Raw genomic sequence first — 17,160 nt, 5'->3', positions numbered from 1 at the left:
AAAAGTTGCAGGAATTCTGTTTTGACTGTTCAGATGATGGTTTCACTTAAAAAAAAGTTGTTTTTTTTAAATTAGTGTTTTATTTAGGGCCTCATAGAAATGGGCTTAACTGAAAAGGCTGTGTGATTTCTGCTGTTCACATTGGCATTAAAGACACAATCACATAGTGATATACGAGTCATAGACGAGCAAAAAATCAATAACATTTACACCTAAATACCAAAAGTTAGGTTTTCATTGCATAAACTCAATTAATCACAGACTTTAAACACCCAAATGTAGTATGTGATCCCCCCCCCTCTCCCTGCAATCCCTGCACCAGTGATGCCCTTTCATCTGAGCAAGTCTGATCCTGTGCAAAATCCCAGTACAATGGACAGATATGCTGTGTCACAGCGGTGTGTTTGAAAAAGGTCGTGTGGGGAATAGCGGTGGAGATAGTAAAGAGGTTTTCAAGCCACAGTAAATTACACATTTTTAAATTTATTAATATAAAGAAAAAAGTGTGTGTACATTTCCTCTCATACACTCAGTTTACCATACATTCAAGACAAGAAGCTCCACTGTATTTTTTTAATACTGCAAAATGTAGCTGTACTCATTGCCTTCATCGAGGTATTCACCATATGCCTTAATGAACTGTGAGTTGCAAGGAGCAAACAAACAGAATGAAAGCATAGCCGAGGCTGTCAGAAGGGCTGAAAACCTTAGCTATAGTATCTTTAAAAGTGCAACCGCAATAAAAAAAGACAACTACAAAGCTTAGCCTTGATGCCAGTCGAGCTTGTGAGACTGAAATCTGTAACTTTTAGAAAGTAATTTCTGCATTGCATTGTCTAAGACTTTCTAAGATAACTGGCAGGCAACTCCAAGCAACCAACATATGAATGGGCAACTCAGATTTCGGTAATACAAGGACGCTGCTCAACTGTTCAGTCACAAAGGTGGGCCTTTGGATCAGTTTGTGTCGACAGGCTGCCTCAAGATCTGCAGAATTATCACCTGTTAGGAACCTCAGCAGCTGTGAATATGTGTGACTTTCACAAATTCCTTTTGATCAATAGAGTCATTGTGATTGAAATAAAAAGATCACTATGACACATGCTTTAGTCTACTCCATTCTGCTCTTGTTTAGTGAAATAATGACACGAGCACAGCGTCTCAAAATCATGTTCCGTGGTGCACTGCTTGCAAAAAATCATTCCAGAGTTCTGACAGAACAACTCTCAAAACACCTCCGTAGCCCACAGCCTTTTAAAGCCTTCAGATTCACCTGCAATTGAATGTCTTCTGCCAAGATGATCCTTCAGACGTACATATTTTTAAAAAAGAGGTTTTGCAAGTTCCTGAAGAATCTTTAATGAGGAACAAAAAATTTTCTTGACTCGCTCTTTCTGGTGATTGTTTCCTGTAATATTTCCACAGAAAGAGGCAGATTCACTTATATTCTTCAAAGCATCCACGCTGAGTACTGCTGCATGTTCTGGCAAACTAAATCTATCAGCTGGGTCGACTGCAACGTTAAAAAAAGAGAAAACAAAAAAACAGAAACTCACACCTTTCAGTTGCAAATGCTGCTCTGCTTCTAACGTAGCATGACATCACAAGTATCTATCTCTGCAGCATCACTCGCAGGTATTCTGGGAGTATAATAACAAATGTCAAGTGTGTCATGTGTCTCTTCACTTTCTTGCGCGGTTGTGACTCTGTTCAGCTCTGAATGTTTGTCAGCAGAGGTGTCTGTCCTACTGGATGTTAAACAGAAAGGTAAGACTGGTAACTTTCTTATTTGGAATTTCTGAAAACTACATTTTACTCCATTCACTCCTTTTCCCACGTTATATTACTTTTTCAATTTTTCTGAAGCTTGTTTTATTGGAAATGCAAAACCTTCAAATAGCAAACAGACATGCACATCATTTTAAAGGAAGAGGTTACTTTGAGGCAGTTCTTGCTGTTGCTCTGATAACAGCTTAACACTTAATCAAAGCTCCATCTTCTATTATCTTGCATTGCGCTGCAAAATGTTGTGCTGGGACTTTACTTTTGAAACTTGAATCTCTAAAAGCAGTTGCAACATGATGTCTAAGAACAGCAATAGTATGCCAGTGACAAATATGACAGGAAAATTAAAAAATATATATTTATATGATTATCCAAACGTTTCCCAAATGTTTTTATTTTCTATTTAACCCAGATTTTATTTGAAGGTACAGTACCAGAGGCTATTTTATTGACTCTTGCCATGGTTTTATTTTGTGTGTTTTATTCTTTTTTTATATATTTGCATGGTTTTTAAAATATTTTTTGCATGCTTTCATTATTTCCTACCAACATCTTCCTAATCAAAAAAGTTATCAACACCTCCGCAGTCACTGTGTATAAACGACAGGAAGTCTGCACAGACAGAGAGGAGACATGCAGCAGACACACAGCGGAGCTTCAGCAGAGCAAGAGGGAAGTAACAAGATGGACATTGCAGACAGACGGGATGCAAAACAAGACCTGAGATTGGCCACGGAGTTGTGTTTGTGGAACTGGTGTCGGATGTGGAGGAGATGGACCCAGTAAAAGGTGTTTGCAGTGAGACACAAATCCAGTGAAAGACTGATTGCTGTGATAATGCCAGAGCAGCATTTGTGTTGAGACTGTTGCATGCACATTATATCCAAGACCGACTGCTAATATAATTGGTTTTGGTTGTGTGTGTGTGTGTGTGTGTGTGTGTGTGTGTGTGTGTGTGTGTGTGTGTGTGTGTGTGTGTGTGTTTAAGGCCCTGTACTTGTTTTTATCGTAAATACATTTATTATTTTCTTAAATCTCTTACACTGGGTATTGCACTCCTTGGCTAAACCCCCCCTCTCCCCCCTAGCTGCCCACCAACTAATGGAAAAGAACCTTATTTTCCTTTAGGAGGTACAACAGACTGACAAAAAGGTGCTTTATCGTTTTCTTTTTATCCTAAATTTAAAAAAGACATATAGATTTTCCAAATTATAATAAATGTTTTACATTTATGTAAGACTTCCAGATCTCATGATATGATTGACTCATTAGAGTAGATGCCATTCATGTTTTTTCATGCATCATAATGTTTACTTGATTCATACTTAATTCTCGTAGTCATGTTGCCTCATAGTGTTTATCAGTGGCTTGTGTGAGTCTTAAATCATAAACAGTAATTGTAATATTTATGTAAACACTTAAACCACACATCAGATATTTATGAACAAAACATTAAAGTTGAAAAACTTTATTGACATTGATTGCTTTGTGTAACAGTGACTAGAAACTAAGCTAATCCCCGTTTTGAGGGTTGGATTCAAAATGATGTTAAAAGTCAAAGATAAAAGTTACAGTCTAATCCAACTTGCTTCATAATCTGGCTCATTAGTATGTATGGCCCCCATTTGCCCATATGTACTCCCAACATCTGGTCATGCTCCTGATGAGACAGTGGATGGTTTCCTGGGGGATCTCCTTCCAGACCTGGATCAGGGTTCCTGGACAGTCTGTGGTGTTATTTGGCAGCAATGGATGCACCAATACATAAAGTCCCCGAGGCTGTAAATTGGATTCAAGTCTTTGAGGAATGCGAGGGCCAGTCAGTGGTATCAATGCCCTCATCATCCAGGACACTTTAGCCACACGAGGCCAGGCATTGTCCAGCACCAGGAGGAACCCAGGGCTCATGGCACCAGCATAAGGTCTGACAATGGGCCTGAAGATTTCATCCCTGTACCTAACAGCTGTCAGGTTACTGTTGGCGAGCATGTAGAAACCCTCCGAGGATCTGCCTCCACAGATCACCACTGCCCCTCTGCCAAACCGGTCATGCTGGATGGTACTGCAGGCAGCATATCAGTCACCATGATGTCTCCAGACTCTTTCACATCTGTCACATGTGCTCGGAATGAACCTGCTCTCATCTGTGAAGAGAACAGAATGCCAATGGTGGGCCTGCCAGCTCTGATGTTGTCTGGCGAATGGTAATCTAGATGCACGGTGCCGGTCTGTGAACACAGGTACCACCCTCATGCCACGCTCATAGAGCCTGACTATGACAGTTTGATCAGAAATATACATGAGTACCCCTCTGGAGGTCATTTTGTAGGTCTTTGGCAGTGCTCCTCCTGTTCCTACATACACATAGGGCCAAATGTCAGTCCCACTGTTGGGCTGATGCCCTACAATGGCCCTATCCCATCTCCTGGTATCTCTTCCACACTCTTGAGATTGTGTTGGGAGGCATAGCAAACATTCTTGCAACAGCAAATATGGATGTGCCATGCTGGAAGAGCTGGATGGGCTGTGCAACCTGAATGAGCTGCTTCATGCTGCCAAGAAATGACAAGGGCACTAACGAAAACCAAAACTAGAAAAAAAGGAATAACAGAGAAAGCTGACTCTGTGTTTCCCTTATTCTTTTTCTGAGTGGTATTATGCATCGCATTTCTGGGTGAATTAGAAACTTTACTGTATGCTATTAAGCATTACACCGGATCTACCAATCACTGAACCTGTGCTTTAATCTGCTTCATTTTGTCTCACTCTTTAGCCTGTCTCGTTTCTCCTTACTGCCTGTCCTTCTGCATTTATTTCTTCACCCACCATTTCACCATTGAGTTCTTCTCTTACTCATTACAGTGATGTGAGATTAATTTAAGTACACGGACTTGGCGCTAAACTAGTCTATCTCTGGGCTTTTTGGCCCTTCCAAGATGTCCATGCAATCTCCTCTGAAAGGAAAGGGGCTATTAAGCAGCGCATCACAAAAGGATGGAGAGAATCAAACCGAGGGCAATTGAACACAGGTAGACAAACAAATTCACACAGTGACACCGGGAAGAAATTGAGGTGTGCATGTGCGTGCGTGTGTGTTTGTAGGTCTTAGTTCTATTGTCAAGTATTTAACAAATACCCTGAGTGTACGGTTGCAGCATCTGTGAATACAGCAAACATATGTTGGTGTTTTAGGCTCAAAAGAAAACTGAGCATATGTAGGTTACATCGCTGTATAAAGTCTCAAAGAAAGGCGGTTTAGATGTTTTTGATAGCATGCACAGTATTCAAAAGGCAGTCATAATTACAAGAGTGTAGCAAGTACAAGACGGGGAAGTCACTGAAAATGTTCACTACTGCTTCCACTTTACATGCAAAAGCAATGAATGCAACAATCGCCTAATTCCACATGCTCCCTCTATCTCAAATGATCCATCAAAAAGCAACAAATGAGTCCTTCTTATGCAAAGGAAGAATAAGGAGATCCCATGCATCAGCATTACTTTGAGTGGGATCGTTATAATATTCGACATTAGCACCACTTTACCAACAGAGCAGCTGAAAGTGCAGAAGAGAGCACAGTTCAGTGTCTTAACAAAATACAGAAGACGCTGTTCTGTACAGGTTACTGGCCAGCGTTACTTTGCTTGATTTATTCATGAAATACTTTTTTAAAAATTGTTTTTAAATGGGACTTCTTGCCCAGTGATGTCTATGTATGCAGTATATTGATCATAAAGACATTTATTGAATTAGTTTGTCAAGATTGTCCAGGTTGTTCAGTCCCCTGATGAATAATGCACAACCCACAAACTTGTAACATTCAATTTCTGGCTGCCCAAGCCTTTAATGCATCATACTCCCTTCTTTTTCTTCTCATTCCCCAGCTGTATCTCCTCAAGTGCCTGAAAAATGCACAAATGGAAAGTTGTCTGAAACCTCTTAGCTCAGGTTTCATTTCCAAGGCAGGCATTTCACCAGGCATGGTTTGACAGACCAGTAACAATCACAGCCCCAAAATATATGAAATAGCAAGCTAGCTGAGGCCCAAAGCCCGATCCATTTGAGACAAACAGTGAACGGAAACCAAAGGCTTTCTGCCAGACCTCTCACAAGGATCTCGTCTGTTATCGGGCTTAACAAATTCCATTTAATGGAAAAATGAAAAAAGAAGCACCTACTTTGCTATTTATGGATGTCATAATACAAAAGAGTATGAATTTCTGCAATTGCCTAAAAAAAAGTATAAGCGTTGCCTCAATATAAAGTCAACAGATTGAAGTTGTATGGAACGCTGTTTATGCTACTTTTAGACAGTGACATGATATTTATTATTTGACTGAAGTTATGGGAAACAAGTGGCATCAAATCAAGTAGAAAGATCGTGCACAAAGTACAGATTCAATCCAAGAAGTAGATTAACATAAAAAGTATCCCGGATTAGCTGCAAGTGCTTATTTCCTATTTATTTAATGTATTAATCTTATATCTTTAAGGGTTTATAAAAAAAAAGTGCAAAGACTACACGTCCATGTGCTTCCCACAGGCTTGAACAAATGTGGTTCCGGAATGGGATTTCCCTGAAGAAAGACTGCATTCGACATACAGTGAAAATCCCTCTGATTTATTTGGTCAATGTCTGCCTCATCCACTCTCACTGTACAATGCATAAGGACTACCTAAGGCATGAGAGGGAATTGATCTCCTGTCAGACTGTGAGTCGGGCTCTCTCCTCTCAGATCACCACTTTTCTGCTGTGATTTCTTCAACCGGGGAGATCAGCTGACATTGGCGAAGAGTTTAAATGGGTTCAAATATGTTAATTATTAATGAGAAAATTACCCCACCAAAGTCCATGTGGGGTTTTGTGTTTGTCTGCCCACCTTTTCTTTTTCTTTTCTTTTTTGCCAGCCTCCTTTTTCTGTGTATCACCTGTCTAAACCACAATAGATCCAGATCTCAAAGCTTTGTTACAGAATTTAAATTCTAGAATTCAATAAGAAACTGAATAGGAGGGATTATATAAAACTGATCTCTAAACAATACCTGGGGTGAACTCCTTCTTTCGCTTACAATTAGCCTTATCAGTGTTCATTTAGCTTATAAAAATAATATGGTGAAAAAGCGATGAGTAGACGCTGCACTCGCAGATATCAGAGTTGGAGAAATACATAAAGCTTCAAGATAAGAGGTTTTCTCTGCTGTCTGCCTTTCCTTCTCCTTTAAAAAATGCTTTTGTTCTTTTTGTTGTTCTAATTTTGTTGTTTTGTTCTGAATAATTTGCACTCGTGTTTGAAAATACAATGAATCATCACAGTAATGCTGCCTTCCCCTGAAAAATAGCAGGGCCGCTGTGACAGTTTGTCACACACAGACATACCAACGGTTTTTTGTTTTCCTTCAGAAGTATGGCCGCTCGCGATGCCGGGTCATAAATTTCTTCAATAACTTAGCTAGACATCACACACCGACATCACAAGGGCACATCCATTATTTTAGGGTAGATGCTATAAATGACCCAAAGTCTCACTGCAAGGATAAAGCCACTTGTTCCACCGAAGTTAGCGTTGTTCGCTTTGATTGCTTGCATTTTGGATTTTGTGCTGCTCGTTTTTCATTTCTGTTTGTTTTTTCTGCCTCTACGCATGGCAATACTTCAAATATGCGCACAGGACATTGGAATAATCTGACACCATGCATTTACTATAAGCACAAAAGTTATATCAGTGAATAATCATGAGACAAAACACAGACTCTTCAGTTTGCTTAAGTGCTCTTCTTTGATAGCTAGTGCTACAGAAGTGTTCTAATACATGAAGGAGTACAAAGAAATGATATTTTGTTAATTTGATAAAAAAGTTGGGTGGGTTTTCCCCCTGTGGCTATGTGAGAGATAATACATTTAATATTTTATCAGATTTGATGTTTAGCCAGTGAACACAGAACCAGTATGAATTATTTGATTTTTTTTTTATGGCTTTTTGAGGTGAAAAGTGCATTCTGTTTTACAACGGAAAAATGTTATCTACAGATGATAATTTATTGCCTTTTCACTAGCAACCTTATCGCCTTTGTAATAACCATCCTTTCAACACAGCCAATGGTCTGTCAATGGTTGGTTAAGAAATGATTGCAGAGTCTTAGATCAAGGTACTCCTCACCTGAAACTGACCAAACAAGTCCTGTTTGTGGGGCTGCCATTCTTTTGCCATTCAAGACAAGAGACGTATTGATCCGGGGGATTCTCTTAAGCGCTGTAGTTTGTCCTCTGAGGGTGCAGCTGAAGGCTTGGAATGGAGAAGTAAACAGGCACTTGGTAAATAAAACACCTAGGTCAACATAGCCATTTCACCCATTAACCTGTAGCAGGTTCGACCATTCTGTCTGTGGAAGTGGACAAACCTGTAACTTGGTAAATAGAGAATAGCTGGTCATTCAGGGGTCAGAAAATGAAGTGCACTCATTTTGGACGAGTGAACTACTTTAGATTCATGCTTTTCACTTTTGCTCTAATTTGCTTACATTTATTATTTCTGTTCTAACAGTTACTTTCCTTGGATTTTGTGTTTTATGAAAAAAAAAAAGTTATTTTGGTTATAGAAATGTTGTCATTGTTAAATTAGTATAAATGCTTGAACTACAGTCTGCAGGAGATTGTGTATCTGTGGGATCAAACTAAAATCCACACTGAAAGATTTCTGGCTTTGCCCATAAGCACATGGCGACCAAAAAAAACACCTCCTGACCAAATCCAGCAAGGCCAGAGGTGAGGGTCAGGGGTCAGAGAGGTGTGGCCTCAGTGCCGGAGACGCCCCCAGGTTTACACAAGTGTAAAAAGAGTCCATTCAGTTTGGCTGCATGGGCAGAGTTTCACAAAGGTCCACTGTGTGGGGCCTATACACACACCCCCCACCCACAGACACTCATACACAGGCGCACACACACATCACCTCCAAGCGCCGTGGCTACACAGGATATAGACAATGGGGGGTTTCTGGTCAGCAGAGCCTCAAAGATCTTAACCTGAAATATTTTCCTTCGTGACAGAACCATTAACCAGGTTTTCCTGTCACCTCTGTTTATGCTTGAGAATTTACTCTGAATCGAAGCTTAAAACCTCGTGTTCGTTAGAAGGTAGGAGAGTAAATAACTACTAAGAAACTGTAAAATTGACACAGTACAGCTAAAGTTTAAATAATGCAGTCATAAAAAAAATAACAATTTGGCTGAGCAAATACACGCCGAAGATCACCAAACATTATTACGTTAGGTTATTCTGACAGTCAGCGTGTGTTATAATATGACACCAAAATGTTCAAATGACTACCAACTTACCCTGAAAATAACTTTTGACCTTATATCTGTTTGGGGGTCTAAAAAGCTGATTTGGTGAGACCTAACCAAACACTAATACTGAAGACGAAGGCCTTGAAAAATGGGTCACACAGCTTAATTTTGATATGAGTTTAATAAGCTGTAGGTTTTAGGAAATGCTGTCCAGATAGCAGTAAAAATGCTGTTTACTTTCAGTGGTTTAATAACACGGATATGATGTCTTGGTGGGTATTTACACGAGCACAACAGTTTAAGTGTGATTGACCTGAAATTAATTTCACAATCTGTGGTCATGGTAATGAGGCAAAATAATGCCATGTTTCCCAGCAACAACATGGCTCTATTATTTTTTAATATAAAATATATAAACATAATATTTCATTTATTTTGGGGAACGGCAAAGCTCTGTGGAACAGACAAATTAAAAAATATCAGACTTTGACCGCCGACTTCAGCTCTCGTCCTGTGGTTTGTAAGGACGTCTTTCTCTTAATAAACTGCACGTGCCCAGTCTGACTTGTTTTTCCTGAATCTGTGACATATTTTGTTTTTAATTTGGATCTAATTGCTCTAATTATTTTCAATATTATGGACCTGATCACATTCCTGAGTATGGTTTTGAACAAGAAAACTGATAATTAGCCAATCAGATTCAGGAGGACTTTAATCATCCCCAGAGGGAAACTGCAGTTGCTTAAGATTGTGAAGTTGTAAAATTTAGTAATAAGTTTTAATAATTGAAAATGAATGTAAAAAAAATACAATTTAATTCGGCAGCAAGAGGATGAAATGTGTGGATGGCCACAGGAGGTTCAGGGAAGTGTTTAGTCGTTATAACTCTGGGGGTGAACACACTTCTCCGGCTGGCCAGAACAGCGTGCGAAGGGTGGGAGAGGTTGTCCATGATGGAAAGGACTTTTGACATCTTTCTCTGTGCAGACTGGAGATTGTCCAGCTCCACCCCAGTGACTGACCCAGCCTTCCTGAAATGTTTTGGTTTCGTCCGTCATCAGGCTTTTGTCCAAGCAGACTACAGTGTAGGAAACGGACACCACAAACTCACAGGAGATCTGCAGCATGGTGCCACTTAAAATGAAAGTGTGGAGCCTTCACAGAAAAACAATCTTAGCCTTAGCGTACTGAAAAAACGAGTAATACTGCTTGTATGTGTTATTTTATTTCCATTTGTCTGTTTTTGTTGTTTTAACTGGTTACTTTTCTCATTTTATTTCACTGTGCTCTGTAAATCTCTCTGTAAATGTGTATATATGCAAAAATTATTACTCTTACTCATGATTATATTCATCCTGGATCTCCTCGTCTCCTTTATTTGCTGATGTTGAGTTGCACCATCCTTTGATATTTCCAAAAAGCATACCATGTATGTATATTAGCTGTGCACATGCATTTATTTTTATTGAAAAGCACTAAATAAGGATTTTCATTATTACTGATCACCTTCTTTTACCAAAGCAAACAACGGTAGAGTGAGCTGCAGTATATATCTGGATTGCAATGGAAACCTGTGCAGCCCAGATAACCCGCCACTGAATCACACCGGAGCCCCTATTAACTCAGTGACATTTAATGATCCCATTCGGAACCAAAACTTCCTCCAGGCAGCCCATCTTTTTTCTAACTCTTGGTATTTTTTTTTAAAGTGTAGTGATGATCTGGTTTTTATAATTTAGCCCACATCTTCCTTCCCCTCAGTAAAATGGTGGATTATTGCCAGATTAAGGGAGTGCCTTTTTCTTTATCCCTGGGTAAGCCTGCACAGCACGCAGCTCAGAGGTAATGAAGCACTCTGTGATCCGTGCCCGGATGAATCTAAAAATTCCCAGAGCACCACTGTATTTTAAAGGAAATGAGATTTCCCTGAAAGCCTCCGAACCTATGCTTCCCATTTTGAAATGGCTATAAACTGTGGGACTGCTTACAACCTGGTGCAAGAACCTCGACTTGTTGCTGTTTTTAAAATCATTTCAATAAGCACGAAGAGGAAGTTTGACATTGTAACAAATACTGCCGAGGAAGTGTTTGCTTTCTTTGCCTGAGAAAATGATAGCGATTACTAATTCCAATTGAGTCCGCTTATTTTTCAGTCTGACATTTAAATCTACAATTGCCGTGACCTTTACTGACCACCTGTTCAGTCGCTACTAAAAGATTTCTGACAGGCGGTTTATTAAAGCATCCTGGTGTTTTTACAGTCCAGCGGCTGATCCGTGAGGGTGACTGTCACAGGTACTGAGTCATTTATGTGAGTAGGAAACAAAAACTGAAATTAGAACAAAAAAAAATCTGGTTGAGCAATACAAAGCAAAAGTCATCAGCTGTCTGGGAGTTTGAACAGGAATAAAGTTTCTATGTTACCCAAGACTGTCATGCAGAACTGAAATGCTCGTCTGTTGCTGGTGGCTCTGAATGACAGTCCAAAGACATTTTAGTCAAATCTATCATCTATTAAAAAAAACTAAAGAACACTCTTGATCAGTTTTTATGCCTTGGCTATGAGGCATCTTTTGTCATTTTTGTAAATATTAATGATTATCTTTTTCTTTCCTCTGGAAACCATAAGGCTGCTGTCAGACACTGACTGATAGAGGATGCCGAGTGATCTGTTGCAGACACCGAGGGACCCCGGTCTCCCCGAGAAAGTCTACTCTGACCTGACTCGTCCATTGCTTCAGTTTTATCAGCTTCAGTCAGTTGAGTGTTGATGTGAGCCTGAGGTGCGAAGGTGACCAAACTCATCACGCTGGATGATTTGGCCCTCCCAGCTTTTTTGGCCTTACAGCCGTTGTGTTGTAAATGGTTCTTCTTTAAACTGCACCACTTTGCAAAGGTTCGGTTTAGTAGGATTTTAAACTGACGGACTTTTACTGGTAAAAATATTCCATTCTACCTCAAACAATATGCATTCCTTAACCACTGAACAAATATATATAAATTTCAACTCATTTAACCCCAAAGCCATTATATTTATGCACTTTGTTAACAGAATAGCTGATAATAAATGTTTGTCATTCAAAATAACAGTTACAGTTATTTTGGAATCACACAGATTACATATGTCTGCATAGAATTATGTGCCATGATGGTGAAATATTTCATTTGTTGCTTGTAATCTTTAACCCTCTTAAAGCAGTAGATAAAAAGTTTGCTAAAGTTTTTAACAATAAAAGAGAAAACAAAACAAGGGCTGGGGAACATAAATGTTTGCACAAATGGATAACTTGGATAAGGATTTATGTACACATCATGTCCATTCTCTCAACTTCCTTCTGAGTTACGGGCAATTTTTATTTGTGACTTTAGGAAAGTAAGAGCTCTCAAGAAGCACTTAAAGGCAACGTAACAGCAAAAATGAAAATATACTGACATAAAACCGAGGGTAAAGGATCGCCACTAGACGGTGATCATCATTAGGGCAAAACCATCTATCAAATTTATATCGAGAAAAGAGCCAAATTATGCTTTTACAATAGAGAGTTTTATCAAGCCAAACAATTATGAGGTGAGCTGCACACTGCATCGCTTGTTATAGGTCAATGGAAAAAAAGAGGAGGATAAAAACAATCCAGGGCTGGTAATGCACTACAAAACCATTTGGCTGAAAGTCATTCACTGCACTGATCATTTAGGATGGATTTTTATAAAACAAGAAATTAGCTGGCCCACAGCTGCATGCGTAGCTTTGTTTCTCCAGTGGTTTCCTTCCTTCCTGTTGTCAGTATTTTAAAACAAGAGGGGATCTAAGACTCAAGCGTATGAAAATTACTTCTATAAAATCACTGAAATCAGATGCAGATCTTGGATATATTTAATCACACTGAATTGTGAGCACATTCAGAGTTTTGTTGACAGTGACTGACACTTCCATGTCTATTAACCCTTTTTTTCCTCTTCAACATAACATTTGAACCATGTTGTGGTTAAATGTATTAAACTCTGGTTTAGGTATACCCATTTTTCAGACGGCCATTTACTTTGGATAGTTATAAACTTTATTCTAGCCATTACACAGTTAAATCGTGAGTATTATAATTCTGCACGGACCTAAAAATCTCCCCAGTTTCTTTAATATTCCACTATAAAATTTGTTAATGACAACAATAGTGGTGTAGTGGTTTGAATTCAGGATTAAAAAAAATAATAATTTAAAGAGTAGTTTGTAAAATGATAGAAGTGGGAGGATAGGATAGGAAGCTGGAAGCACTAATATCACAGAATATTGATGTGAAACTACATCATTGCCAGGAACACAAATAATGAAATTATAATGTGTTTTGCTTTCTGATTGTAGGTCATCAATTCACGGAACACGATGTTACTTTTTAAGAAAATAGAAATAAAGCCTTTGCTTGAATCATTTCTTCGTTTGTTTGTTTGTTTGTTTTTTTGGGGGGGGGGGTACACTAATTGTGTGCCAGACAGCACAGCTACACAGCTTCATCGCTCCTTTGCACTAACCCCACAGTCATACCTGTCCCTCTGCTACACCAATTTTTGAACCGATATGAATGGAGTGAAAATATTAGAGGGGGGTTTTTAGGAGCCCCTCTTCTTGAGTTTCCCTCCTGTAACGCCGAACCCATAGGTCAGCTCCTGGCTCGAGTTAGAGAACAACCGCAGGCTGTGTGTGCGTTCAGGAAGCTGGAGAGAGGGCAGTGTCGCTCACCTTTCACTGCCATACTGTAACAGGCGTTTGACATGAGACAGCCCCCTAGGTGTCTCACTTTCTCAGTGTTTGTATGGACTGGAGCGCAGCGCCGGCTGCCCGCCTGCCTGCTGCTCGTCTGACTGGCTGCGTTGACGTCAGCGCCGTGTTGATTTGCTAAGGCGAGAGAAGAAAGGACTTAGTGCATGTTCTGAAAGCGGGTACTGCGAACTGCCTTACTATGCTGTAGCCCCAATCCCCCTGCACTATCCGGAATCAAAACGTGCAACTTAGGTGAGTACCAATCCGGGCTAAATGCAGCTGCAGTTTCCCGGCGACAAGTGCCAGACCCGCTACTCTGCATGTGTCTACCACTGTTTTCTTCGCGTACTTTCATTCACCATATGGATGTTTTGATGTGTTTATAGTGCTGAGGATCGGCTTTTTTAATGCGTGTCCCCGTTCAACCTCACGCTGAAGTTGACTGCAAACGCGACTTTGGCATGCGAGTTGGACTTGCGCACCGGAGTTCTGGATGAAAACAAGTGTTTACCTGATTGCGCTGCAAGGTGTTGAAGTTTGCATTAACGCACTGTAGCTCAGTGTAGAGATGTTAATGTTGACGTAACCCCCCCTTCTTCTTCTCGGGCTCGTTAGTATTCTGGAGATCGCAGTCAGAGGACGTGAGGTCTGGCTGTTTCACGGGGAGCCAGACAACATATGACGCCTCGCTGCGTGTGACTTTGAAATCGCGTTAGCTTGTTTTGGTGGAAATTTTGCCCATATTTTTTTTTTTTTAAGACGGCGACACTCATGCTTGTCCTTGTGTCTCCAGACGCACCAGCGTGGCTTATTTAGCCGTGATGACATCATGATGGGGGACTGGAGACACTGGTTTTTACACACGAAACAACCGTAAATCCAGTCACTGTACAGGCGCACTGCAATTGATTGACAGCCAGCTAAATGTTTGATTGGTTACCAATAATCGGCTCGCCGTAGCACGCGCAGCACACTGTGAGGTGGGGGAACTGGTAACAGATGCGATGGCAAATTGATTTGTTATCGAGTGTGTCTGATCTCTCTCTTCCCCTTTCACTCTTTTTTCCTCTTTATCCCTTAGGCAGCTTTCCCGAGACCAAACCCCCCTTCTTTCTCCTTCACTGTAACAAGGTAGCGCTACAGTGTTCATCCTGCCTCAAAGTCCACCTGTGCGTTGATCAAATGAGAGCTGGCTCAAATCGGAGACCCTTGCCTGCCGTCTGTGTCGCGTGTACTTTTTTAGCAGGCACCGGTGTCTGTTTGCCCCCCTCCCCGTACCATTTTGATCTCTCCGCGTTTGTGTCTGTCAGTGTGGCTCATGGTCTGGAATATTGAACGCTGTTTATTCTTGTTGTGGCTGGCTCGTCAAGGCGCGCTATGGCAGACAACTCGTGATCAGATTGATTATGCTGCCTCTCTGTGAAGTCGGCGTGATGTGGTTATTGTCAGCGGTCCATATCGTTCTCCGGGGAGGAAATCTCTCCAGGCTTAATGTACTTAATGTAGTACGTGATGTTTTGCGTAACGCATAATGTTGTGTATAATTTGTCTGGTGCGTCTGGCTAAAATTAACGCCGTCTAGACGCACGCAGCCTTTTTCCTTTATTAATAGAAAACAGACAAAGTCCCCAGACAGCAACTTTACATCCCAGTGAAGCCACAGTTTAGTTGATAACCCACAGAGTGCAACAAGCATTGATCATTTACGGGGCCATAAATCGGCGCTATTGGCATACCTGCAATAAAGATAATGTCGGGTTTTAGGCATGATCTCTGTTTACTGAGAGGCTAATTTCAGTTAGAGGAGAACCTGTGGTTTTATCATTACCTACATTCTACATCGATTTTTGTCAAGGTACGGAAAAGACAAACCGCCCAGTGCCCCAAAAGCCGGGAGAATTATTTTCCGTGACTCTCAGCACTAACAATAGGTGCAGCATCATTTACCCCCTGAATATTCAGATTCAGTGTGTTTAGATCATCTTATTTATATATTATAGAAGGTTTGGCAAGAAAAGGAAACCTTATCGTTTTTTCAAGGTTTATTTTTCCTTTTCAGATGATGTTTCTTCTTTCTTCCTTTTCTTTCTTTCTTTTTTTCTTTTCTTTTTTTTTACAGGTGTGAAGGAAGGGAAAGAGCTGCCCAAGTTGTCTTTTTATTCCCTGTTTCATAATCTTTAAAAATGAATTTGAAGATTATTATTAATAAAAACAATAATAATATTACAAATTTAGACAGCGTGTCACTTCTCACCAGACTTCATCTGACACACTTTGTCATTTGTCATAAGCCTGACGTATTCACTCTTCAGAGAACCTAAAAATTTGCCCTCAGAGAGCTTTTGTAGGTCAAAGGCGACACTAATCTGGTGACCATTCCTGCTTCACTTGGAGTAGGTGCAGTGGCAAATAACTGTTTAGTTAATTGGGACAATGAAGAAGCAGCATAGTTCAGTGTTAAACTGAATGTAGTGGTGAATCTGTGTATGCAATCTAAGCCAGCTTTAATTATTTTTTTGGTGCAGGTCAAAGTATAGGGTTGTGGGAGCGTGTTGCGTTGTTAACTTCAGTAATCAGGTTAACAGGAGTAGGAGGAGGACAAATTTGCGATTTTCAACATTAGCGACTGGGAGCTGTGTTTGGTACAGCAGTGTTGTGTGCTTTTTGCCTCATCCTGCTTTCCTTTCCACCCATTTCTGGCCGCTGCTCTCTGCTCCCGTCTGTGATGAGAATACTGAGTAAGATGCTATTTAATTTCAGAAAGGCTGCTGATGGTCTTTGTGAAGCGAGCGGCAGTGAAAACCCACAATTCACACTTGTTTAACTGGTGTACATACCGATTAGATAACTAAATGAAGACATCTTTTTAACGTAACATATGTTGGACTGATTGGTATGCAGGTTGAGCATGTTGGATGGCTCACAAATTGTTTCCCTTCAGAAATCTACAGTCAATACTCTCTGCTGAATTTAAGAACAATGCCACTGAGCGGAGTGTTTACCACCCTGGCAGGATATTTGCAATTGCCTCACATTTGCCATTTAGAGAGAGAGAGGAAGAGGTGGTATGTTTTAAATAAGCATAACAAATTCATCACATTTATTTGCAGCGTGATTAAAATAATGAAAGGCACTTGTATTTTATGATAAACTGGAATTTTTAAAATTTTTCAAAAGAGAAAGCCCTTTCATTCATTCAGATTCTGAGGGGAAGAAAAAAACAACACAGACTGAGCATGTTGGATTTAAATGTGTAAAGACTAATATCTTTTTAACTCATGATAGTTTGTTCTTGCATCAGACTCTACCAGAGCTGATTTTTTTCTCCCCTCTTATCT

General features: G+C 40.2%; 1 protein-coding gene and 1 long non-coding RNA gene across 4 annotated transcripts in view; one reads left to right on the top strand and one right to left on the bottom strand.

Annotated features, from left to right (window-relative positions):
- Nucleotides 1-3,152: 3,152 nt before the first annotated feature.
- Nucleotides 3,153-17,157, bottom strand: LOC102080614 (uncharacterized). Of its 3 annotated transcripts, none has more exons than XR_266959.4 (4): nt 14,334-17,157; nt 13,802-13,957; nt 7,944-8,069; nt 3,153-5,687 (listed from the first exon to the last, which is right to left on the bottom strand). It is a non-coding gene; the product is annotated as an uncharacterized LOC102080614 (long non-coding RNA). The 3 variants fall into 3 exon arrangements; XR_002063541.2 differs by having other exon boundaries at nt 3,245-3,929; XR_003221808.1 differs by lacking the exon at nt 7,944-8,069 and having other exon boundaries at nt 3,245-3,929.
- zbtb16a (zinc finger and BTB domain containing 16a) overlaps nt 13,885-17,160 on the top strand; it is a 140,376-nt gene continuing 137,100 nt past the window's right edge. Inside the window, exon 1 of the mRNA XM_019363783.2 lies at nt 13,885-14,074. The gene's annotated coding sequence lies outside the window, so the exon portion shown is untranslated. The remainder of the gene's footprint in view (nt 14,075-17,160) is intronic.

The sequence above is a fragment of the Oreochromis niloticus genome, linkage group LG10 (genome assembly GCF_001858045.2).
Source record: "Oreochromis niloticus isolate F11D_XX linkage group LG10, O_niloticus_UMD_NMBU, whole genome shotgun sequence".
Taxonomy (NCBI): domain Eukaryota; kingdom Metazoa; phylum Chordata; class Actinopteri; order Cichliformes; family Cichlidae; genus Oreochromis; species Oreochromis niloticus.
This window is presented reverse-complemented; position numbering and strand designations above follow the sequence as displayed.